This window comes from Hyla sarda, chromosome 2, assembly GCF_029499605.1.
Source record: "Hyla sarda isolate aHylSar1 chromosome 2, aHylSar1.hap1, whole genome shotgun sequence".
Taxonomy (NCBI): Eukaryota; Metazoa; Chordata; class Amphibia; order Anura; family Hylidae; genus Hyla; species Hyla sarda.
Window position 1 is genome coordinate 202,240,141 of NC_079190.1, and position 25,960 is coordinate 202,266,100.

Below are 25,960 nucleotides of genomic sequence, written 5' to 3' on the forward strand. Positions count from 1 at the left end.
GGGTGGAGGGGGATTTGTAGGGTTCTAGTCAGGTGTATGATTAACCAATTATATCAAACAGGTGATAATGATCATTTTCCCATGTAAGTTGAAGCACAGTCATAACTGAAACAAAAACAGCTGTGTAGGAGGATTTAAACTAGGCAAAGAGAAGCCAAGTTTGCTACAAAGGTGAGGTTGTAAAAGATAGTTTCATGTCACAGGTCATACACATACATATACATCGCCAGACTGACCACAGAAACAAGACGCAATGTAATTATACTGCATCATCAAAGTCTCTCCAAGGCAAATATTTAAATATAGACTAGGGTTTTAAGTTGTGCTGTTTAAAGGGGTACTCCACCCTTAGACATTTTATCCCCTATCCAAAGCATAGGGGATAAGTTGTCTGATCGCAGGGGTTCCGCCGCTGGGGACCCCCACAATTTAGCATGCAACACCCACCTGTATCTGCTTCCGGCAGCGCTGGAGGTTCTGGCTCCCGACCACGGGAACGGAAGATCGTGACGTCACAACTTCGCCCCCGTGTGAACATCACTGCCGGCCCCTCAATGCAAGTCTATGGGAGGGGGCGTGACAGCTTCCGTTCCCGTGGTCAGAAGCCAGTACTTCCAGCGCTGCTTTTAACGGGGTGCGGCGTGCAAGATCACAGGGGTCCCCAGCGGCGGGACCCCCGCAATCAGGCATCTTATCCCCTATCCTTTGGATAGGGGATAAGATGTCTAAGCACCGGAGTACCCCTTTAAGCTCTTTTGAAGAAGCACAAAGAGATTGGAAATGTTTAGGACCATATGTACAGTGATCATCTAAAGAAGCTTCGCAATCAAGCAGATCAAAGACACATTGGGTGAAGTTTAATATGTGCAGAGATTTAATATGTCACCTGTATATTAAGCTCCAACCATTTAAAGTTTGCTTCTTAGTAAATCCAGCAGCTCCGTGGCTGCTGTTGCACCTAGAGCAGAAATATAAATCAGCTGTAAGCAGCTCTAATAGCAGCTCTTCTCATAAACCTCATATATTTGCACAGAAATTTAGATTTTTAAGGAAAAATCACTAGTTCTACACAAAAATGTTTGACTTTTTAGGATTTGCGCCACTGGCGCAGATTAGTAAATGTCCCCGGTTATATTTACTTTCATTTTAAGATGTAGACATGTGCACTCAGAATTGAAGAAGTCTGGCTAGAAGCAGTCTTCATGAAAGAATTGTGTCCAAAAAACCTTTGTTGCAGAACCAAGGCCAAGAACATAAGACCTGGGGTAAAGAAAAATGGCAGCTGGGTCTGTGGACTGTAAACATTTGAAATATTTAGCTGTAACAGAAGGCAGATTGTTCACCAAAGGAATAGAGGTCAGTACAATAATGAGTATCTATAACCCCCTCTATAGGCAGTGGAAACCCACTTTCAGTAGTTCCAGCCCCATGTAGGTAATTTCACTGAAACTTTACTTCAATAAAACTTTATAGGTGTGAAAGTAATATGTGTAAGTGATTATAATATTCGAGCAAAAGGTTGTGCTGCCTCTAGCCTGGATAGAAGATTAGACACAGCTGACATAAAGGTTTACAGGTTCCATACTGCAGCATATTTGCCCACAGATGTTGCAGCTCGGCTTCTACACTATCGTTGGTTGCCAAAGCGGTCTCACCATAAATTCATGATTGGCAAGTCAACTGTTGTATGTGATGGCTCCCCCAAATTACCACACCAGCAGATGGAGTAGTGTGGTGCTCCACAGCACAGACAACATTCAAGTGCTTACTACAATGCCACCATACTCTTGGATAATAAACAGATCTGGATTCTTTGATAAAGATAACATGATTCTAGTCTATTGCAGTCCAGGTTTCTCATTTATGAACCCACCTCATGGCAGACACATAATGGGTGCCGTGACATCATATGCCCTTCTGCTTAGTGCCTGGAAATAGTCTCGACAGAGACAGCAGTATGTAATGAAGGTGCCACCTGTGTCTGGATGAAGAACAGGGAAACTGTGAGAGCTGCTTGTGCTTGTCAGCTGATCAAATGATCCTTCCTACTAGTGGTCTGTCTGGGCTGTCCAGAGCTTGTTCGGCATGTAGGCAAGCCCTACACAACCGCTGCTTCCAAAATTTCCAAACAGCTTGGACTGAATGGCCTAGATGACAGGCAGTTCATCCAAACAACCGTCCTACTTCTCTCAGGCTTATGATGCGCCCCCTCTCAAAATCTGTAAACTGGGCAAAATGTCTTCTAGTGTATGGAAGAGGCATGTCTAGTCAAAGATCTAGGTATATTTACTAAAAGTAGCCCAAGAATATATTTACAGGGCAACGGCAGGAGCACTTTTTTAACCCCTCTTGTAGACCCAATGCTCAATCAGACCCCACCTGTAATCATTTACACATCTGCCTGAGACATATCTGCATGCTGAGTTTTGCAGGAAAGCAAAATTTCTATTTGAGTGCAATGTCTTTTTTTTGTCAATGAGTATATATATATATATATATATATATATATATATATATATATATGAGTTTATTTAAATAATTTTAATTGTTATTTTATTCCAATCAATAAAAAAGAGCAAGAGAAACATAGTGACATGTTTCATGTTAGGTAGCCCTCCTTGCTAGAATTATATTTTTAATAGATTTACCAGGAAACAGTGGGTTTGAAAAAATCCAGTAGCCTCTTGTTTTACTCCCGCAGGAGGTAGCCTGTCTGACACTTTTATTTTCTATAGTTAGCTTTTTTTGACCTTGTTATTATTGTGCAGCTGAGCTTCCTCTGTTGCAGGAAGTGAAATGTAGATAACAATAAAACAACACACTGTACTTGCTAGACTAACATGAACAAATGGGAAAATCAAGATTTTTCAAATCAATAAAAAAAAAACTGATGAACAAACTTCTCATCCACATCTGTGCTGTCAAAATTCAACTGCAAATTCTACCTTCTACCATGCAAATATGATATTTCTTAACCTCTTTGAGCTTTAGAAATTTTTGGTGACAGTGTTATGCTTTTTTCGATATCTTTTATTTTTGTTTTCCATATAATAGATTGTTTTATGTAAGTTGTTTTTAAAGGGTTTGTCCCATTTTAAAAAGGGTGGGAAATAAGTGTCTGATTGCAGGTCCCAACTGCTGGGGCCCTCCAGGAACTAAAGAATGGGGACCCAAGTCTCTGGTCCGAAAGTTGCAATGGTCACACATGCATGCTTCCTCTCCTCTATATTCATTCTTCATGGAAACCACCAGAGATAGGCAAAAACAGTGTTCAACTCTCTTTACCGGTTCCCAGAGAAAATTGATAAGGAGGGGGGGGGGGGGTGCATGCATGACTGCTGCTTAATTCTGACTGCAGACTTGGGATCAGACACCCAGCCCCTATCCTGTGGAAGAGTAGAACATAGGTTCCTGTGGTAGTACAAACTCTTTAATGCTTCCATTTATTTTGGGCCTGCTTTCTAACATCTTAACTAACAGATGCTTAAGTATCACGTTGACACTAAGCTGCATACTTAAACATGAACACCATTGGTGAATAATTTGTATCTTTGTTTATCTGATACAGAGCTCAAAATACCTTTCATAGACATATGTCAATACTTTACACAGAGATTCTGGCTCAGGGCTTCCGCCACCAGTGGAACCTTATTGCATTATGTCTGGCCATTGATCTCAACATAAAAACATTTTGCAGTTAGCCTCTAAGCTTCCTCTAGGGATGGCTGCAAGAAGACAAAATGATTTGCTTTAAGTCTATGTCTCTGCAGGTGATCTGGTGCTCTGTATCAGAAAAAAATAGAACTCTGACCATTATAAAGAAGCAATAAAACAATATTATTATATCTTAAAGGGGTTATCAAGGAAAATACTTTTTCTTTTTTTTCATATATCAACTGGCTCCAGAAAGTTAAACAGATTTGTAAATTGCTTCTATTAACCCCTTAAGGACCAAGGGCGTACAGGTACGCCCTTGGACCTGCTCTCCTGATATAACGCGGGGTTACACAGTAACCCCGCGTCATATCACGGCGGGCCCGGCGTCATAGGGAAGCCGGGACCCGCCTCTAATAGCGCGCAGTGCCGATCGCGGCACCGCGCGCTATTAACCCTTTAGCCGCGCGCTCAGAGCTGAGCCGCGCGGCTAAAAGTGAAATCGAAAGTGGCCGGCTAGCTCAGTCGGGCTGTTCGGGATAGCCGCGGCTAATCGCGGCATCCCGAACAGCTGACAGGACAGCGGGAGGGCCCCTACCTGCCTCCTCGCTGTCCGATCGCCGAATGACTGCACAGTGCCTGAGATCCAGGCATGAGCAGTCATGCGGCAGAATCGTTGATCACTGGTTTCTTATGAGAAACCAGTGATCAGCATAGAAGTTCAGTGTGTGTTCAGTGTTATAGGTCCCTATGGGACCTCTAACACTGCAAAAAAAAAGTGAAAAAAAAAAGTGAATAAAGATCATTTAACTCCTCCCCTATTAAAAGTTTGAATCACCCCCCTTTTCCAATAAAAAAAAACACAGTGTAAATAAAAAGAAAAATGAACATATATGGTATCACCGCGTGCGGAAATGTCCGAATTATAAAAATATATCATTAATTAAACCGCTCGGTCAATGGCGTGCGCGCAAAAAAATTCAATGAGTCCTATCAATGCAAAAATTGTACCGTTAAAAACTTCAGATCATGGCGCAAAAAATGAGCCCTCATACCGCCCCATACACGGAAAAATAAAAAAGTTATAGGGGTCAGAAGATGACAATTTTAAACGTATTAATTTTCCTGCATGTAGTTATGATTTTTTCCAGAAGTCCGAAAAAATCAAATCTATATAAGTAGGGTATCATTTTAATCGTATGGACCTACAGAATAAAGATAAGGTGTCATTTTTACCGAAAAATGTACTACGTAGAAACATAAGCCCCCAAAAGTTACAAAACTGCGTTTTTTTTTCAATGATTTTTTTTTCCATTTCACCGTAGATTTTTGGGCAAAATGACTGACGTCATTACAAATTAGAATTGGTGGCGCAAAAAATAAGCCATCATATGGATTTTTAGGTGCAAAATTGAAAGAGTTATGATTTTTTAAAGGCAAGGAGCAAAAAACGAAAATGCAAAAACGGAAAAACCCCCGGTCCTTAAGGGGTTAAAAAATCTTAATCATTTCAGTACTTATGAGCTTCTGAAGTTGAGTTGTTCTTTTCTGTCTAAGTGCTCTGTGATGACACGTGTCTCGGGAACTGCCCAGTTTTGAAGAGGTTTGCCATGGGGATTTGCTTCTAAACTTAGCGGTTTCCGAGACACGTGTCATCAGAGAGCACTTAGACAGAAAAGAACAACTCAACTTCAGAAGCTCATAAGTACTGAAAGGATTAAGATTTTTTAATAGAAGTCATTGACATATCTGTTTAACTTTCTGGAGACAGTTGATATATATAAAGAAAAGTTCTTTTTCCCAGATAACCCCTTTAATGTTTCTTATGTGTACTGCTTAATGCAAATTAAAATATATAGTTCACTGTATTTAGTCTTCTTGAAATTTGGTACCTGCTATTTTATTTTATTTATTTTTGGAAATGTTTTTTTTTTATTTATTTTTATTGTCTCCTTAGCAGCAATCTACACATTGCAAACTAATTAGCATTCACTGCAATAGTTGAAAGTGTCAGTTTATAATCAATCACCAAGGAAACAATGAGAAACAAGTTACATTTCTGTTAATTGGCTAAAATATCAAATCTAAGTCAGATTCAATTTGTGATTTAATGAAACACGAAACAGAAAATGCATGTCTCAAGATATGGATGAGACAAGTAAAGCTTAAAGCTTAACTACTGCATTGCTTTAACCCCTTAAAGGGGTTCTCCGGTGCTTACACATCTTATCCCCTATCCCAAGGATAGGGGATAAGATGCCTGATCGCGGGAGTCCCGCAGCTGGGGACGCCCGTGATCATGCACGCGACACCCCGTTTGTAATCAGTCCCCGAAGCGTGTTCGTTCCAGGACTGATTACGGTCGACCGCAGGGCCGGCGGCGTGTGATGTCACGCCTCCGCCCCCGTGTGATGTCACACTCCGCCCCTCAATGCAAGCCTATGGGAGGGGGCGTGAAAGCTATCACACCCCCTCCCGTAGGCTTGCATTGAGGGGCAGAGCGTGATGTCACACGGGGGCAGAGGTGTGACGTCACACGCCGCCGGCCCTGTGGTCGACCGTAATCAGTCCCGGAGCAAACACGCTCCGGGGACTGATTACAAACAGGGTGCCGCGTGCATGATCACGGGTGTCCCCAGCTGCGGGACTCCCACGATCAGGCATCTTATTCCCTATCCTTTGGATAGGGAATAAGATGTGTAAGCACTGGAGTACCCCTTTAAGGACCCAGCCAATTTTAACTCTGGGATGATTTTACCTTTCATTCTGATCCCGCGATTGTTTTTTCATGACATATTCTACTTTATGTTAGTGGTAAAATTTTGTCGATACTTGCAAAATTTCTTGGTTAAAAATTCCAAAATTTTATGAAAAAATAGAAAATTTTGCATTTTTGCTTACTTTGAAGCTCTCTGCTTATAAGGAAAATTAATATTCCAAATAAATTATATATTGATTCACATATACAACATGTCTACTTTATGATTACATCATAAAGTTGACATGTTTTTACTTTTGGAAGACATCAGAGGGCTTCAAAGTATAGCAGCAATTTTCCAATTTTTCACAACATTTTAAAAATCAAAATTTTTCAGGGACCAGTTCTGTTTTGAAGTGGATTTGAAGGGCCTTCTTATTAGAAATACCAAATAAATGACACCATTATAAAAACTACACCCTTAAAAGTATTCAAATTGACATTCAAAAGGTTTGTTAACCCTTTGGGTGTTTTACAGGAATAGCAGCAAATTGAAGGAGAAAATTCAAAATCTTCATTTTTTACACTGGCATGTTTTTGTAGACCCAATTTTTTAATTTTTACAAGGGGTAAAAGGAGAGAAATCTTCCTAAAATGTGTAACCCAATTTCTCTCGGGTAAGGAATTACTTCATATGTGTATGTCAAGTGTTCGGTGGGTGCACTAGAGGGCTCAGAAGGGAAGGAGCGACAGTGGGATTTTGGAGAGTGAGTTTTTCTGAAATGGTTTTTGGGGGGCATGTCCCATTTAGGAAGCCCCTATGGTGCCAGACCAGCAAAATAACAAAAAAAACATGGCATATTATTTTGGAAACTACACCCCTCAAGGAACGTAACAAGGGGTACAGTGAGCCTTAACAACCCACAGGTGTTTGATGACTTTTCGTTAAATTGGGATGTGTAAATTATTTTTCCTTTTTTTTCACTAAAATGCTAGTTTTCCCCCAAATTTACCATTTTTGCAAGGGGTAATAGGAGAAAATGCCCCCCAAAATTTGTAACCCCATCTCTTCTGAGTATGGAAACACCCCATATGTGGACGTCAAGTGCACTGCGGGCGCACTACAAAGCTCAGAAGAGAAGGAGTCACATATGGCTTTTGCAAAGCAATTTTTCCTGAAATGGTTTTTGGGGGGCGTGCCCCATTTAGGAAGCCCCTATGGTGCTAGGAAAGCAACAAAAAAAAAAAAAACACATGGCATACTATTTTGGAAACTACACCCCTCAAGGAACGTAACAATGGGTACAGTGAGCCTCAATACCCCACAGGTGTTTGACGACTTTTTGTTAAAGTTGGATGTGTAAATTATTTTTTCTTTTTTTTCACTAAAATGCTAGTTTTCCCCCAAATTTACAATTTTTACAAGGGGTAATAGGAGAAAATGCCCCCCAAAATTTGTAACCCCATCTCTTCTGAGTATGGAAACACCCCATGTGTGGACGTCAAGTGCACTGCAGGCGCAATACAATGCTCAGAAGAGAAGGAGTCACATTTGCAAATTTAGCTGCATTGGGGGGGGGGCATGTCACATTTTGGAAGCCCCTATGGTGCCAGGACAGCAAAAAAAAAAAAAAAAACGCATGGCATACAATTTTGGAAACGACACCCCTCAAGGAACGTCACAAGGGGTACAGTGAGCCTTAACACCCACAGGTGTTTTATAAATGTTCATTAAGTGGGATGTGAAAAGGAAAAATTTGATTTTTTTACACTAAAATACTGGGTTACCCAAAAGTTTTCATTTTCACAAGTGGTAAAAGGAGAAAATGTCACTGTAAATTTGTAAGTAAATTTTTTTGGAGTAAGGACATACCTCATGTCTGGGCGTAAACAGCATGCACACCGGTCTCAGAGGTGCTGGAGATCAGTCAGGGCCTTGAGCTTTAGCTTTCTCCTATGGAGCCAGAACAGTGGAACCCCCCCTCAAGGGGCATTACATGGGGTAAATAACTGGGGTACACTAAATAACTAAAATGGGGTACAGTGGGACATAAAATTCTAAAAAAGGTTATGTTCCCAGAATGATGACTCAGAGCATAGCCAAAACTAAAAAATATGCCCACCCCAAACCCTATGATCGGAATCATCATTCTGGGAATGTGATGTGTGTTGCCGTCCCTAACCTGTTGCCTCAAATGCGCACCCCGCTCAGGTGGAGAGAGTGCTGTGCATTTGAGGCAACATAAAAAGTTCCTGATGATAGTGACTCAGTGACCCATGACCCATTTTTTATTTAAAAAAAAATACCTCCAGAGGTCTTATCAGTTTATTTTTTTTTTTATTAAGCATTTTTTGGGGCAATTTAGTGGTTTTATGGCGTTAAAACTTGGAATGTACTCTGGACTTGGTACATTGGGGTCAAATTATGGAAAATTAAAATGAAGACGGAAAATTTAGTACTCCATGGAAGTGTGATACTCCCTGAAGCAATCCTTAATGCAGAGGCCCGGATGATTGGGGAAAGTTTCACATTGAGTGATGGTAACCTTCCGAATCCCCCTCTTGTAACACACTCTGCATCTTTTCTGGGCTCGTCCCTTCTTTCCAGTGTGGGGGACCTCACCTGGAAAGTGTTGGCCTGGGACGATCTATAACTTCAGTTCCTTTGGAACTCCGGCCTGCTCTTTCCCGGTCAGCACAAATCAGTACGCTGTGTTGCCAGCGTACTGGGACAGTACGAAAGAGTTGAACATGGCAACCTGTACCATGTAGACCGCAACTTTCTTGTACCATACCCCTGTTTTCCGCATGGCGTTATATGGCTTGAGGACTTGATCAGAAAGATCAACTCCCCCCATATACCGGTTGTAGTCCAGAATACAATCGGGCTTGAGGACCGTTCTTGTGGTACCTTGCACAGGGACAGGTGAGCTGCCGTTACCATGAATATTGGTTTAATAAGGACATCCCTCTTATCCTTATACTTAACCAGCAACAGGTTTTCATGGGTAAGGGCACGGGACTCACCCTTGGGAATAGGTGTCTGAACAAAATTTAGAGGGAGGCCTCTCTGGTTTTTCCACACGGTCCCACAAGCGGACGTGGATCTGGCAGCAAGGGATGTGAACAGAGGGATGCTGGTATAAAAGTTGTCCACGTACACATGGTAAACCTTATCCAGCAATGGGTGCACAAGCTCCCAAACGATTTTCCCGCTAACACCCAGAGTGGGGGAACAATCTGGGGGTTCAATACGGGAATCTCGTCCCTCATACACTCTAAACTTTAAAGTGTACCCAGAGGTACTCTCACAAAGTTTATAGAGCTTCACGCCATACCGTGCCCGCTTTGAGGGAATATACTGGCGGAAGATGAGTCTCCCCTTAAAAGTGATAAGAGACTCATCCATCGAGAGCTCTCTGAGTGGTATGTAGGACTCCAAAAATTTTGCCCCAAAGTGATAGATGTCCGGCCTCACTTTGTAAAGCCGGTCATAGGTGGGATCACTTCGGGGTGGACATGCCACATTATCTGCATAATGCAGGCATTTCCAAATGGCCTTGAGCCGCCTCCGTGTCATGACCATGCTGTAAAGCGGGGTCTGGTATAGGATGTCCCCGCTCCAGTACTGTCTGACACTTGGCTTTTGGACCAGGCCCATATGCAGCAAGAGGCCCCAAAATGTCCTCATTTCTGCTGCATCAATGGCGCACCATTCATTGGACCTGGCCAAAAAAGAATCAGGGTGGTGGACGATGAACTGCTGGGCGTACAGATTCGTCTGCTCCACCATCAGATTGACAAAACTGTCACTGAAAAAATAACTGAAATAGTCAATTTCAGTGAATCCAGAATTGTCAATCCGGATTCCGAAGTCGCCAACAAACTCTGCAATCCGTGGCTGATAAGCCTCTGTCGGTTTCCATACAGGTTCACCAGAAGGGGGCTCCGGTACACTTGTCTGGGGGGTCGGACTCCAAGTAAGAGCAGCATCACCACTCACACTAGTGCCGGCCACTGGGCCACTATCATGGGGGGTGCGTGGCCTCGCCTGGCGATGTCTCCGCCACTGTGCAGGGGGCTCATCATCACTGCTAGATGATGAGGAGGACGATGAAGAACACAAGAATGTTGGATCTTCATCGTCCTCACTGGCAGATTCGGAGTCATAGGCAAGTAAGGCATATACCTCTGCAACCGAAAATGCCCGGCGAGCCATCGCCTTTTTTCTACGGTTAGAGGGGGAACGGTGGCCTGGGGGGGAGGGGTTGTGTGTGGGGGGTATGTACTGAGTGTGCTTGGTGTAACTATGTATAAAGGTGTGTGATTAGAAATCACACACCGTTATATGGGGAATAAAATGCTGCAGCCAAAAAAAATGGGGGGGGATGGGGGGGGGGCAATGCAGCACCCTGAACCCCTAATAGGGCCCGGCTCACACTGAAAAACTGCAGAAGACCCTTGGGGACCTATTATGGGGTCCAGGGGGGGGTGAATTTTTACTTAACTTTAATTTTTTACTTTTTACCCTTCCTTTCCCTGGGCTGTATGCTTTCCCTGATCTATGGGGGGCTTCTTGTCTTCTGTGGGGGCTCCGATCTCGGCAGAGGGGGGGTCCCTGGCTTCCTCCAGCAGCTCTGACCGCCGACTGAACTCAGCCAGCGGCGGGAGCTGCGGGAAGATGCTGTTAACCCCTCCCCTGCCGGCTGCTATTGGCTGAACGATCCAGCCAGTAGCAGCGATCCTGGGGGGGGGGACTAAATTGCCACCTCCCCATAGATACAGTGGGTGATAGGGGGTGTCTCATACACCCCCGATCACCTTGTATCTCCGGGTCAGCGGGTCACACGTGACCCACATCGCTGGAATAGCCTCAAATCGCATGTGTGAATTCACACATGGGGGGGTCTAATGACCCCCCTGGGCATTTGCACGGGATGCCTGCTGATTGATTTCAGCAGGCATCCCGGTCCGATCCCCGCCCGGCGCACAGCTGGGAACCGTATCTGCCCATGACGTAACTCTACATCCTGGGTCCTTAAAAACCAGGGTGTCGGGATGTAACGTTATGTCATGTGTCCTGTAGGGGTTAATCTTAACCCCTTAAAGACCAAGACCATTTTTGACCTTAAGGACAAGGCCAATTTTATTTTAGCAATTTTGTTTTTTCTTCCTCGTCTTCTAAAAATTTTACCTCTTTTATATTTTCATCCACAGACTAGTATGAGGGCTTGTTTTTTGGGCGAACAGTTGTCCTGCATAATGGCATCACTCATTTTACCATAAAATGTATGGCGCAACCAAAAAAATACTATTTGTGTGGGGAAATTAAAAAGAAAACCACAATTTTGCAAATTTTGGAAGGTTTAGTCTTCACACTGTACAATTTATGGTAAAAATTACATGTGTTCTTTATTCTGTGGGTCAATACGATTAAAATGATACCCATGATAACATACTTTTCTATTATTGTTGCTCTTAAAAAAAATCGCAAACTTTTTTACCAAATTAGTAGGTTTAAAATCCTTCTATTTTGACATCCTGTAATTTTTTCATATTTCCATTTAAGCGGCTCATTTTTTGCACCATGATCTGTACTTTTTTATTTTTATTGATATCACATTTGTTAATATAAAACTATATAAAACTTTTCTTAATTTTTTTTTTTATAAAATGTGACAAAAAAGCAGCAAATTTTTTTTTTTTACATTCACGCCGTTCACCGTTCAGACATTTACGCACGTGGCGATACCAAATATGTGTATTCATTTTTATTTCTTTACACTTTATGGGGGTAAAATGGAAAAAAGGACATTTTACATTTTTATCGGGGGAGGAGATTTTTTTTTTACTTTTTTACTTTCATTTTTACACTTTAATATCTATAGCAATCCTTTGATTGCTAATACTGTTCAGTGCTATGCATAGGGCAAAGCACTGATCAGTGTTATTGGTGATCTTCTGCTCTGATTTGCTCGATCTCAGACCTGAACAGAAGACCTCGGGAGACAGCCAAGGTTAGGGGACCTCCGGCCGCCATGCTGGATGATCGGATCCCCGCAGCAGCTCTGCGGGCGATCCAATCATCCATTTAAAGTCCCGCACTGCTGCAGATGCTGTGATCTGTATTGATCACAGCATCTGAGGGGTTAATGGCTAGCTGATAGCTGATAGCAGCCAGGACCTGCCATGCATGACGCGAGCACCAGTCCAGTGCTTGCGGTCATGGCGGAGCATAATTGTATGCCATGGTGCGTTAAGTACCATGGCACCATGACGTACATTTACGTCCATTGTCGTTAAGGGGTTAAAAAGGACCTGTGGTCAACACCCTCCCCCTTAAAATGAGATTGTATCACCATTACATAGCTTACCATCCACTGATTACACACTTTTTTTTTTTTTTAGAATTTCTTGATGTGCCCTTCAGTTCCCAAGATATGTGGCTTTATAGTCTGTCTGACAATTTAGTGAATCAGTCATATGGGTGTGAACTTATTTTTAATATTGGGAGTAATAATCTCAGGAAAGGAAGGGCGTATCTAGAAACTGTCAAAATATAGCAAAACTATTAGTATAATTTGGCAAATACTAAAATGACCCATGATTTATGTAATCTGCTGTTCATCTCCTATATGGACACATTGTTGAGAAGAATAGCTCCCACTTGTCAATTTATTCATACATATTCAGGAAGAATAACAAAAAATACAGTTCTAAGTAAATATTCTCCACAATTAAGGTTCCTATTGAAGATACAAGTATTTACAAAAACAGATATCAGGAGAGCTGACTTACCCTCTTTAACCCTAAGGCTAGGTTCAGACAACGGAATTTCCGCCTGCAATTCTGCTTTGAAATTGCTGGCGGAAAATCCGCTTGCTAAAATGTATAGTGTAGTGAATGGTTTTCCATTCACAAATTCACACTTCGGAATTTGTGAACGGAAAATCCGCTTGGAAGTTTCCGCCTGAAGAAAAGCGTTGCTCTTTCTTCAGGTGGAAATCCGCGTGGAACACATTGCAGTCTATTGGAGACTGCAGAGTCCGCGCAGTCCTAGCGCCGACTGATTCAGTCAGCGCTGGCCGCACTCGAAATCTCCGAGTGGAAATTTTCTGCCCAGAGATCCCGTAGTCTGAACCTAACCTAAAAGGGAAACTGACAGCAGAATAACCCACACTAACCTTGTGGTACAGGCAGGTGACACCGGCAGGTGACACTGACTATAGGTTTCTTTAAAGGGGTACTCCGGCGCTAAGACATCTTATGCCCTATCCAAAGGAAAGGGCATAAGATGCCTGATCGCGGGGGTCCCGCCGCTGGGGACCCCCGTGATCTTGCACGCAGTACCCCGCTAAAATCAGTGCCTGCAGCATGTTCGCTCCGGGTCTGATTACTATCGATCACGGGGCCGGAGCATTGTGACGTCACGGCCCCCGTGTGATGTCGCGCTCCACCCGCTCAATGCATGGGGGCGTGACAGCGATCAAGTGGATGTCCACCATTAACCCCTCAGATGCCGTGCTCAATACCGCAGTGGGGTACTTTGAATGGATGATCGGATCGCCCACAGTGCTGCCGTGGGGATCCGATCATCCAGCATGGCAGCTGGAAGTCCCATCACCTTGCTCCGGCTGGCTCCCGGGGTCTTCTGCTCTGGTCTGAGATCGAGCAGATCAGAGCAGAAGATCACCGATTATACTGATCAGCCCTATGCCCTATGCATAGCACTGAACATATTATCAAAGGATTGCTATAAATAGTCCCCTATGGGGAGTATTAAAGTGTAAAAAAAAAATGTTAAAAAATGTAAAATAAAAAAGTTAAAAAATTTCCAAAATCCCCTCCCCCACTAAAAAAGTAAAACTTCCTTTTTTTCCCATTTTACCCCCAAAAAGCGTAATAAAAATAATTAATACACAAATTTGGTATTGTCGCATGCATAAAAGTCTGAACTATTAAAATATATTGTTAATTTTCCCATACAGTGAACGGTGTAAATGTTAAAAAAAAAAAAAAAGTCCAAAATTGCTGCTTTTTTGTCACATTTTATTCCAAATAAAATTAATAAAAAATTTATAAAAAGTTAAACCTAAGCAAAAGTGGTACTGATAAAAACTAAAGATCATGGCGCCAAAATACCTTCATACCGCCCCATATTCGGAAAAATTGGAAAGTTGTAGGTGGTCAAAATAGGGCAATTTCACATACAAATTTTGTTAAAATGGTTTGAGATTTTTTGTAAGTGGTACAATTATAGAAAAGCATATAAAATGGGTATAATTTTAATCGTATTGACCCACAGAATAAAGAAATCATGTCATCTTTACTGGAAAGTGTACAGTGTGAAAACAAAATCTTCCAGAATTTGCTAAATTGTGGTTTTCTTTTCAATTTTCCCACATCAATAATATGTTTGGTTGCACCGTACATTTTATTGTAAAATAAGTGATGTAATTACAAAGTACAATTGGTGGTGCAAAAAACAAGCCCTCATATGGGTCTGTGGATGGAAATATAAAATAGTTATGATTTTTTGAAGGCGAGGAGGAAAAACAAAAAGGCAAAAATAAAATTGGTCTGGTCCTTAAGGCCAAAATGGTCCTGGTCCTTAAGTGGTTAAAGGGGTACTTCCATGAAAAACTTTAAATTTTTTTAAATTAACTGTTGCCAAAAAGTTAAAGGGGTACTCCCGTGGAAAACTTTTTCTTTAAATCAACTGGTGCCGGAAAGTTAAACATATTTGTAAATCACTTCTATAAAAAAAACTCTTAATCCTTCCAGTACTTTTTAGGGGCTGTATACTAAAGAGAAATCCAAAAAGGAAATGCATTTCCTCTGATGTCATGACCACAGATCTCTCTGCTGACCTCTGCTGTCCATTTTAGGAACTGTCCTGAGCCGGAGAAAATCCCCATAGCAAACATATGCTGCTCTGGACAGTTCCTTAAATGGACAGCAGAGGTCAGCAGAGAGCACTGTGGTCATGGCATCAGAGGAAATGCATTTCTTTTTTGGGTTTCTCTTTAGTATACAGTTTTAAACGGGAGTACCCCTTTAAACAGATTTGCAAATTACTTCTATTAAAAAAGGGTTTTCTTTTTGAAACACAGAACTCTCTGCTGACAACATGAGCACAGTGCTCTCTGCTGACAACTCTGTTCATTTTAGGTACTGTCCAGAGCAGCATATGTTTGCTATAGAGATTTTCTCCTACTCTGGACATTTCTTAAAATGGACAGAGATGTCAGCAGAGAGCACTGTGCTTGTGATGTCAGTAGGGGGCTCTGTGTTCCAAAAAGATAACCATTTCCTCTGTAGTATTCAGCAGCTAATAAGTACTGGAAGGATTACATTTTTTAATAGAAGTAATTTACAAATCTGTTTAACTTTCTGTCTCCAGTTGATTTAAAATAAAAGTTCTCTACGGGAGTACCCCTTTAATAGGTGGTACTGATAGCAGCCAGGGATTCGCTGTTAATGGCCAACATCTGCAATCACACGGATGTCCGCCATTAACCCCTCAGATGCCGGGAATCAATACAGATCACGGCATCTACGACAGTGCGGTCACTAAAATGGATGATCAGATCGTCCGCGGCGCTGCCGTGGCGATCTGATCATCCAGAGCGGCACAAGGAGGTCCCCTCACCTGCCTCTGCTGCCTTCCACAGGTCTTCTGCTCTGGTCTGAGATCGAGCAGACCAGAGCAGAAGATTACCGATAACGCTGATCAGTGCTATGCGATATGCATAGCACGGAACAGCATTAGCTATCAAATGATTGCCATAAATAGTCCTCTATGGGGACTATTAAAGTGAAAAAAATTAAAAAAGTAAAAAATTAAAATTAAAAAAATTTGAAAAATCCCCTCCCCCAATAAAAATGTAAATTGTCAGTTTTTCCGCATTTTACCCCCAAAAAGTGCAAATTTTTTTTTAATAAACATATTTTGTATCGCCGCGTGCATAAATATCCAAACTATTAAATTATAATGTAAATTTTTCCGTGCAGTGAACGGCGTGAACATAAAAAAAAGTATAAAATTGCTGCTTTTTTATAACATTTTATTCCAAATACAAAAGTTTTATATATATAAAAATGTAATATCAAAAAAATTACAGATTACGGCACAAAAAATGAGCCCTCATACCGCCGCTTATACGGAAAAATGAAAAAGTTATAGGTGGGATTTTAAAAGCACTAATTTGGTTAAAATTAAAGTTCAAATTTTTTAAGCAATATGATAATAGAAAAGTATAAAAATGGGTATCATTTTAATCATATTGACCCACAGAATAAATAAAACAGGTCTATTTTACTGTAAAGTGGGCAGCATGAAAATGAAACCTTCCAAAATTTGCAAAATTGTGGTTTTCTTATCAATGTCCCCACACAAATGTTTTTTTTTTTTGTTGCGCCACACATTGTATGGTAAAGTGAGTGATGTCATTACAAAGGACAACTGGTTGCGCAAAAAAAACAAGCCCTCATACTGGTCTGTGGATGAAAATATAAAAGAGTTATGATTTTTAGAAGGCAAGGAGGAAAAAACAAAAACATAAAAATAAAATGGGCTGAGTCCTTTAGCGGTTAAAACATGTAAAATAAATATTAAAAACAATGTTTTAAAAAACTTCAACATAATTGTTATTATCACGTGCAAAAATGTCCGAACTATTAAAATATTTAGTTACTGGTCCCGCATGATGAATGGTGTAAACATAAAAAACAAACTCAATTCCAGAATTGCTGATTTTTGGTCACATGTCAGAAATAATAAAAATATCAAAAAATGCAAATCAAAACAAAAATGGTACCAATAGAAACAGATCACTGTGCAGAAAATTAGCCTTTATCCAGCCCTGTTCACAGAAAAAAGTACAATCATTTACAATAATAGACAAGCATGTAAGGCTGGGTTCACATGTTTGTTTGACATCTGGCATGGGTGAACTCAGCCTAGATCTTGATGCAACTGATGACGAGTTGTCAGCAGTTGTGTGGCATCCGGTGTCTATTGATACTGCACGGTGGACAGGGGAATGCAGCAACCATCTAGCATCAAAATTGAGACGCTGGATGATTGTGAACTGTCCAATTCAAATGAATGGGATCAGTTCTAGCATCAGTTTCCCTCCGGTGCACGCGGGAAGGAAACTATGCCGGACGCCTGATATATGTGAACCCAGCCTTACTCAGACAAGCACAGCTCACTTCACAGTCACATAAGGCTGGATTCACATATGTCCAGCATCTGGCTTAGGTGAACTCAGCCTAGATCTGGACACAACTGATGCCACAACTGATGACAAGTTGTCATCAGTTGTATGACATCAGGCATCTATTGTTTCTGGATGCCGGAGGGAAACTATGCCGGACGTCTGATATATGTGAACGCAGCTTAACAATTCAGGGCATACAGGCACACTTTTGGTTGTTAATATCCAGATGGCAAGGGCGTACATGTAAGCATAGTTACAAAACATTTGAATACCCTCTCTTACCCATTTTTCAAACGAAAAAGTCAAAAGTCCCTCCAAAAATAAACATATTTGCTATTGCAATGTGCAAAAATGTCTGCAATATTAAAATAGAAAGCTGTTAAATCCACACGACATAAACAAGGGGTTAAAAGGCCTAAAAAAAATTAAATCTACACAAAAATGGTAGCAATAAAAAGTACAGGTCACAATGCAAAAAAAATATATACATAAAACAGCAGTGTGGGTGAAAAAAAAATTATAGATGACAAATATGGTGATTCAAGCTATTTCTTAAGTTAATTTTTTTTTTTATTAAAGCCATAACAAAAATTAGGAATAACTGTAACTGTACTGACCTGCAAAATAAAGATAACATTCTTTAAAAATGAAACCCTTTAGTTTTCATTTCTTTTCTTTTTCTTTTTTCAATTTCAGTCCACAAACATTTTTTTCTATTTCTCAGTACATTTAATGGTAAAAGGAAGGGAGTATTTAAAAAGTACAATTTGCACAAAACAAGCCCTCATTTGGCTTTGCATGTGGAAAAATAAATAGTTATAGCTCTCAAAAGATGAGGAGCAACAATTGTGCCAAAAAATGGCTGATAAGGGAAGGAGTAAAACCTGCTTTCCATGTTTTATGTCTTATTCTCCTTGCTGTGTATATCATGATTTAGAGATGAAAGCAAGTATCTTTAGATGTATTTTGTTAACAAGCAATAGAAACTCATTAAACAATACTCAAGAACAACATGAATGGGCATTGAGAACAGAGACATCACAGCGTGCGCAAATAATAATCATCATAATAAGAAAAATAATGCAAACAAATTGGCACATAGTATGAGAGAATGACAAATACCATGGCTTTAGAATGCAAAGCAGAGGAAATATATGAAACGTTGTGACTAGAGATAAGCAAATTTTTGAAAAATTGGATTCAGCCAATTCACTGAATTAAAAATGTTTTTTTATTTGATCTGAATAAATTCTCTGTGAATTTTTATTAGTAATGTATTTTAATATGTGTTTTATAAAGTGTGTGTGTGTTTCACTTTTTTCCCCTCAATTTTTTAAGTTTTTAGGTAGTACTATTACTCCCAGCAGGGAACAGACTGCTCCATTATGGGAGTAGTAGTACCTGTGCTAATAGACAGATCGCCCTGGGTGTTACTCCTGACACCCGCTGTGATCATCCTGCATGATGTATAGATGCGTGCGGCTTTCTCGCATCTCTGCAATAGATAGGATGATCGCATCGGGTGTCAGGAGTGACACCCGCTGTGATCTGTCCTCAACTGCAGGTGCTACTGCTCCCAACATGGAGCACACTCTGCTCCATGCTGGGAGCTGTAGTACCTGCATCAATAGACAGATCACAGCGGGTGTCCCTTCTGAACCCTGTTGCGATCTGTCTATTAATGCAGGTACTACAGCTCCTAGCATGAAGCAGAGTGTGTTCCATGTTAGGAGCAGTTGTACCTGCAGGTATGGAAAGATCACAGTGGGTGTCACTCCTGACACCCGATGAGATCATCCTATCCATTGCAGAGATGCGAGAAAGCCGCATGCATCTATACATCATACTTTGCTTTTTTAGCCCCATTTATTTAATTTTTTTCAGGCATTTAGATGTGCTTCCATCCATAATTGTGAAGGTCAAAGACGAGCCAATTACAGGGACATCAGTAATATGTATAATACAGTAGGCAAAAAAGGCTGAGTTTCCCTAATTTATCCAAAATCCATACATTTACAGAGGTCTTCTATCACCAATTAAAGACACTTCAAATTGTAATTTTCGGAGGCAGATGGCCGGGACAATAATGTATGTATGTATTTAATGTAATTGTGAAGGACAATGTTATTGTAATTATACAATATGAGCTGATTTTAAATGACAAATTACCGCAAAACTCTTCTTGTAATTCCAATGTCTCTGCATATGCAGGAAGACATGGATGGGAGCTATAATTTCAGTAGAATGGAAAGGACTTTTTCAATGCTGTAAGCTGTGGAAGGGAATATGTAACCATGGATTTGGGATTACCTATTTATATATGTGAAAAATCTTAACATTTTTATGTAGTGGATGATTGGAGTTGTAAGTCTTGAATTCCAGTTGTCCCCGCTTGCAATCACAGTGATTGCAACAGGAACCGGCAGGGAGTCACTGGGGCCGTATGAATGAAAGAAAGAAAGTTTTGAAATATGCATTAGATGTTCTAATTGGAGCAAATTAAAGTTAATTGATTAATGAGACCACAACCAATTAAAGTCCTTAGCAGAAAAAAAGCCCCAAAGCATAATGTTTCCACCCCTATGCTTGACAGTAGATATGGTGTTCTTTGGAAAACAACTCAGCATTCTTTCTCTTCCAAACACAAATAGTTGAGTTTTAACCAACAAGTTCTACTTTGGTTTCATCTGACCATATAACATTCTCCCAAAACTCTTCTGGATCATCCAAATGTCCTCTAGCAAACATCAGATGGGCCTAGAAATGTTCTGGCTTAAGCAGGGGGACACGTCTGGCACTGCATGATTTGAGTTCCTGGCAGCGTAGTGTGTTACTGATGGTAGCCTTTTTTACTTTGGTCTCAGCTCTCTGCAGGTCATTCACTAGGTCCCCCCGTGTGGTTCTGGGATTTTTGCTCACCATTCTTGAGATAATTTTGACACCATGGGGTGAGATCTTGCGGTGAGCCCCAGATCTAGGAAGAATATCAGTGGTTTTGTATGTCTTCCATTTTCTAATTATTGCTCCTACAGATGATTTCTTCACACCAAGCTGCTTGCCTATTGCAGTTTCAGTCTTCCCAGCCTGGTGCAGGTCTACAGCTCTCTTTCTGGTGTCCTTAGACAGCTCTTTGGTCGTGGCCATAGTGGAGTTTGGAGTGTGACTGTTTGAGGTTGTGGACAGGTGTCTTTTATACTGATAACAAGTTCAAACAGGTGCCATTAATACAGGTAACAAATGAAGCACAGAGGAGACTCTTAACCCCTTAAGGACCCAGCCAATTTTCCCTGTAGGACACGGCCATTTTTTGCACATCTGATCACTGTCACTTTAAACATTAATAACACTGGAATGCTTTTACCTTTCATTCTGATTCCGAGATAGTTTTTTCGTGACATATTCTACTTTATGTAATAGGTAAAATTTTGTCGATACTTGCATCATTTCTTGGTGGAAAATTCAAAAATTTGATGAAAAAATAGAAAATTTTGCATTTTTTTAAACTTTGAAGCTCTCTGCTTATAAGGAAAATGAATATTCCAAATAAATGATATATTGATTCACATTTTTTTTTTGCTTTTCTGGCACCATAGGGGCTTCTGAAATGTGACATGCCCCCCAAAAATCATTTCAGAAAAACTCACTCTCCAAAATCCCACTGTCGCTCCTTCCCTTTTGAGCCCTCTACTGTGCCCGAACACTTGACATACACATATGAGGTAATTTCTTACTCAAGAGAAATTGGGTTACACAATTTAGGAAGATTTTTCTCCTTTTACCCCTTGTAAAAATTCAATAACTGGGTCTACAAGAACATGCAAGTGTTTATGTTGATATGTTTTTACTTCCAAAAGTAAAAACATGTCAACTTTATGATGTAAACATAAAGTAGACACTTTATGTTTACATCATAAAGTTGACATGTTTTTACTTTTGGAAGACATCAGATGGCTTCAAATTATAGCAGCAATTTTCCATTTTTTCACAAAATTTTCAAAATCAAAAATTTTCAGGGACCAGTTCTGTTTTAAAGTGGATATGAAGGGCCTTCTTATTAGAAATACCCTACAAATGACCCCATTATAAAAACCGCACCCACGCAAAGTATTCAAAATGACATTCAAAAGGTTTGTTAACCCTTTAGGTGTTTCACAGGAATAGCAGCAAATTGAAGGATAAATTCAAAATCTTCATTTTTTACACTTGCATGTTCTTGTAGACCCAGTTATTGAATTTTTACAAGGGGTAAAAGGAGAAAAATCTTCCTAAATTGTGTAACCCAATTTCTCTTGAGTAAGAAATTACCTCATATGTGTATGTCAAGTGTTCGGCGGGCACAGTAGAGGGCTCAAAAGGGAAGGAGCGACAGTGGGATTTTGGAGAGTGAGTTTTTCTGAAATGGTTTTTGGGGGGCATGTCACATTTCAGAAGCCCCTATGGTGCCAGAACAGCAAAAAAAAAAACACATGGCATATTATTTTGGAAACTACACCCCTCAAGGAACGTAACAAGGGGTCTAGTGAGCCATAACACCCCACAGGTGTTTGACGACTTTTCGTTAAAGTTGGATGTGAAAATTATTATTATTTTTTCACTAAAATGCTAGTTTTCCCTCAAATTAAAAATTTTTACAAGGGATAATCGGACAAAATGATCCCCAAAATTTGTAACCCCATCTCTTCTGAGTATGTAAATACCCCATGTGTGGACGCCAAGTGCTCTGCTGGCGCACTGCAATGCTCAGAAGAGAAGGTTCGCCATTGAGCTTTTGGGAAAAAATTGTTTGGAATGGAAGTCAGGGGCCATGTGGGTTTACACAGCCCCCCCGTGGTGCCAGAACAGTGGACCCCCCCCACATGTGACCCTATTTTGGAAACTACACCCCTCACAGAATTTAATAAGGGGTGCAGTGAGTATTCACACCCCACTGGCATTTGACAGATCTTTGGAACAGTGGGCAGTGCAAATGAAAAAATTTATTTTTCATTTTCACGGACCACTGTTCCAAAAATCTGCCAGAACCCTGTGGGGCGTAAATGCTCACTGCACCCCTTATTACATTACGAGAGGGGTGTAGTTTCCAAAATGGGGTCACATGTGGGTATTCATTTTTTTGCGTTTATGTCAGAGCCGCTGTAAAATCAGCAACCCCTGTGCAAATCACCAATTTAGGCCTCAAATGTACATAGTGCACTCTCACTCTTGAGCCTTGTTGTGCGCCCAAAGAGCATTTTACGCCCACATATGGGGTATTTCCGTACTCAGGAGAAATTGTGTTACAAATTTTGGGGGTCTCTTTTTCCTTTTAACACTTGTGAAAATTAAAAGTATGGGGCAACACCAGTATGTTAGTTTACATTTTTTTTTTTACACTAACAAGCTGGTGTAGACCCCAACTTTTCCTTTTCATAAGGGGTAAAAGGAGAAAAAGCCCCCCAAAATTTGTAGTGCAATTTCTCCCGAGTACGGAGATACCCCATATGTGGCCCTAAACTGTTTCCTTGAAATACGACAAGGCTCTGAAGGGAGAGAGCTCCATGCGCATTTGCGGACTAAATGAAGGATTGCATAGGGGTGGGCATAGGGGTATTCTACGCCAGTGATTCCCAAACAGGGTGCCTCCAGCTGTTGCTAAATTCCCAGCATGCCTGGACAGTCAGTGGCTGTCCGGAAATGCTGGGAGTTGTTGTTTTGCAACAGCTGGAGGCTCCGTTTTGGAAACACTTCCATCCTCTAGGGGGAGGAGGAGTAGATTGGGCACAGGTGTATAAATCTTAGCTTGGGACTCTTATTGAGAGCTTGCTCTTCTGAGTGTTGCTGTGTAAGAGGGGGCGTGAAAGAGGAGTTACAAAAACTGTGATTATCTGTTGTGCGGAGTGAATCTGTGGAGTGGGTGCAACTGCCTATAGTCCACATGCATATTTTGGGTAAGTCTTTCTCTTTTGCACATAGTGGGATAACTGTTAGAGTTTAAACACCCTTTTTCATTTTTTTTTCTCTGTTCCACCTCTAGGGGGAGGAGGAGTAGATTGGGCACAGGTGTATAAATCTTAGCTTGGGACTCTTATTGCGAGCTTGCTCTTCTGAGTGTTGCTGTGTAAGAGGGGGCGTGAAAGAGGAGTTACAAAAACAGGAGTTTGAAAGCAGGAGGTTGAGATCGCTGTGAGTGTTAATTTCTGAACCCATAAGGTCTACAAAACAATTTTAAGTGTAATTTTGACTGTCTGTTTTTTCCTATACATTTGTGAAATACCCATAACTAGATGACCTCCATGTTGGAAAATGCAGTCCAATGTACATCCTGTTCAATGTATGCAATCCTTGAACAACAGTTTGAGGGTGCATATTGTTGTGCGAGATGTGTGCTAGTTGTCCGTTTGGAAGCCCAGATCCTGCATCTAGAGGGGCGACTGGCAACAATGAGAAGCATTAACAACATGGAGAGGAGTCTCGTGCTCACTGAGCAGGCACTCTCGGGAATAGAGGTGGGGGAGGACAGTGGGACGGAGTTGCAGGACAGTCAGGCAGTTAGCTGGGTTACAGTTAGAAAGAGGGGTAGGGGAAAAAGTGTCAGGGAGGCTAGTCCTGAACTGGCACACCCCAACAAGTTTGCCCGCTTGGCAGATGAGGGGGATGCCATTACAGAGGTAGCAGAACTGCAGCAGGATACCGCCTCTGACCGCCAGGGGGGTGTCTGCTCCAGTAAGGAGGGAGGGAGGAGTACAGGGCAGGCCAGACAGGTACTAGTGGTGGGGAACTCCATTATTAGGGGGACAGACAGGGCAATCTGTCACAAAGACCAAGATCGCCGAACAGTGTGTTGTCTGCCTGGCGCACGAGTTCGGCACATCGCGGATCGGGTTGACAGGTTGCTGGGCGGGGCTGGAGAGGACCCAGCAGTCATGGTAAATATTGGCACCAATGACAAAGTAAGAGGTAGGTGGAGTGTCCTTAAAGATGATTTCAGGGACTTAGGCCGCAAGCTTAAGGCAAGGACCTCCAAGGTAGTATTTTCTGAAATACTACCAGTACCACGAGCCACACCAGAGAGGCAGCGGGAGATCAGGGAGGTAAATAAGTGGCTCAGAAGCTGGTGTAGGAAGGAAGGCTTTGGGTTCATGGAGAACTGGGCTGACTTCGCTGTCGGTTACCGGCTCTACCGTAGGGACGGGCTGCACCTCAATGGGGAGGGTGCAGCTTTGCTTGGGGAGAAGATGGCTAGAAGGGTGGAGGAGTGTTTAAACTAGGGACTTGGAGGGAGGGAACCTACAGCAAAGAGGGGGAAGATAGTGTAGATAGAGAGGTGGGAATTATAAATGTACCTGGGGGTGGAGCAGAGGGAGGGGTTAGAATAGTTAATAGGAATAGGCATCATAGGAAAATAAAACTTACACCCTTGAATCCCATTAACCCCAATAACATAAAGGATGGAAATGTAAAGTGTATGTTCACAAATGCCAGAAGCCTAGCAAATAAAATGGGGGAGCTTGAGGCCTTGATACTGGAGGAATATATTGATATAGTTGGGGTCACTGAGACATGGCTGGACTCCTCGCATGACTGGGCTGTCAATCTGCAGGGGTTAACATTGCTTCGCAAGGATAGAATGAACAGAAAAGGTGGTGGAGTCTGTCTGTATGTAAGAAGTGGTATGAAAGTCAGTCTGAACGATGCCATAGTGTGTGATGATTTTGAGGAGGTGGAATCACTGTGGGTAGAATTACAAAAGGAGGGAAATACTGAAAAAATAATATTTGGGGTAATCTACAGACCCCCTAATATCACTGAAGAGATAGAAGTTCGGCTTTATAAACAAATAGAGAGGGCCGCCCGGGCAGGTACAGTGGTAATAATGGGAGATTTTAACTATCCAGATATAGATTGGGGTCCGGGGTTGGCTAAAACTGCAAAGGGGCGTCAATTCCTAAATTTATTGCAGGATAATTTTATGGGCCAGTTAGTGGAGGACCCAACAAGAAGTGATGCCTTGTTGGATCTGATCATTTCCAACAACGCAGAGCTGGTTGGTAATGTAACTGTGAGGGAAAACCTTGGTAATAGCGACCACAATATAGTTACTTTTGACTTAAAATGTAGAAAACAAAGACAGGCGGGGAAGGCAAAAACATATAACTTTAAAAAGGCAAACTTCCCTGGGCTGAGGGCTGCACTACAGGACATAGACTGGGGGGAGGTGTTGTCAAATACTCATACAGAAGGTAAATGGGACATCTTTAAATCAACTCTAAATAACTATACAGCTAAATATATACCAAAGGGGAACAAATATAAACGATTAAAACTAAATCCTACATGGCTGACAAATGATGTTAAAAGAGCAATAAACAACAAAAAAATAGCCTTCAAAAAATACAAATCTGAT

General features: G+C 41.4%; 1 protein-coding gene across 2 annotated transcripts in view; it reads right to left on the bottom strand.

Moving 5' to 3' along the window:
- DMD (dystrophin) overlaps nucleotides 1-25,960 on the bottom strand; it is a 2,642,350-nt gene that overhangs the window by 1,779,528 nt on the left and 836,862 nt on the right. The window lies entirely within an intron of this gene.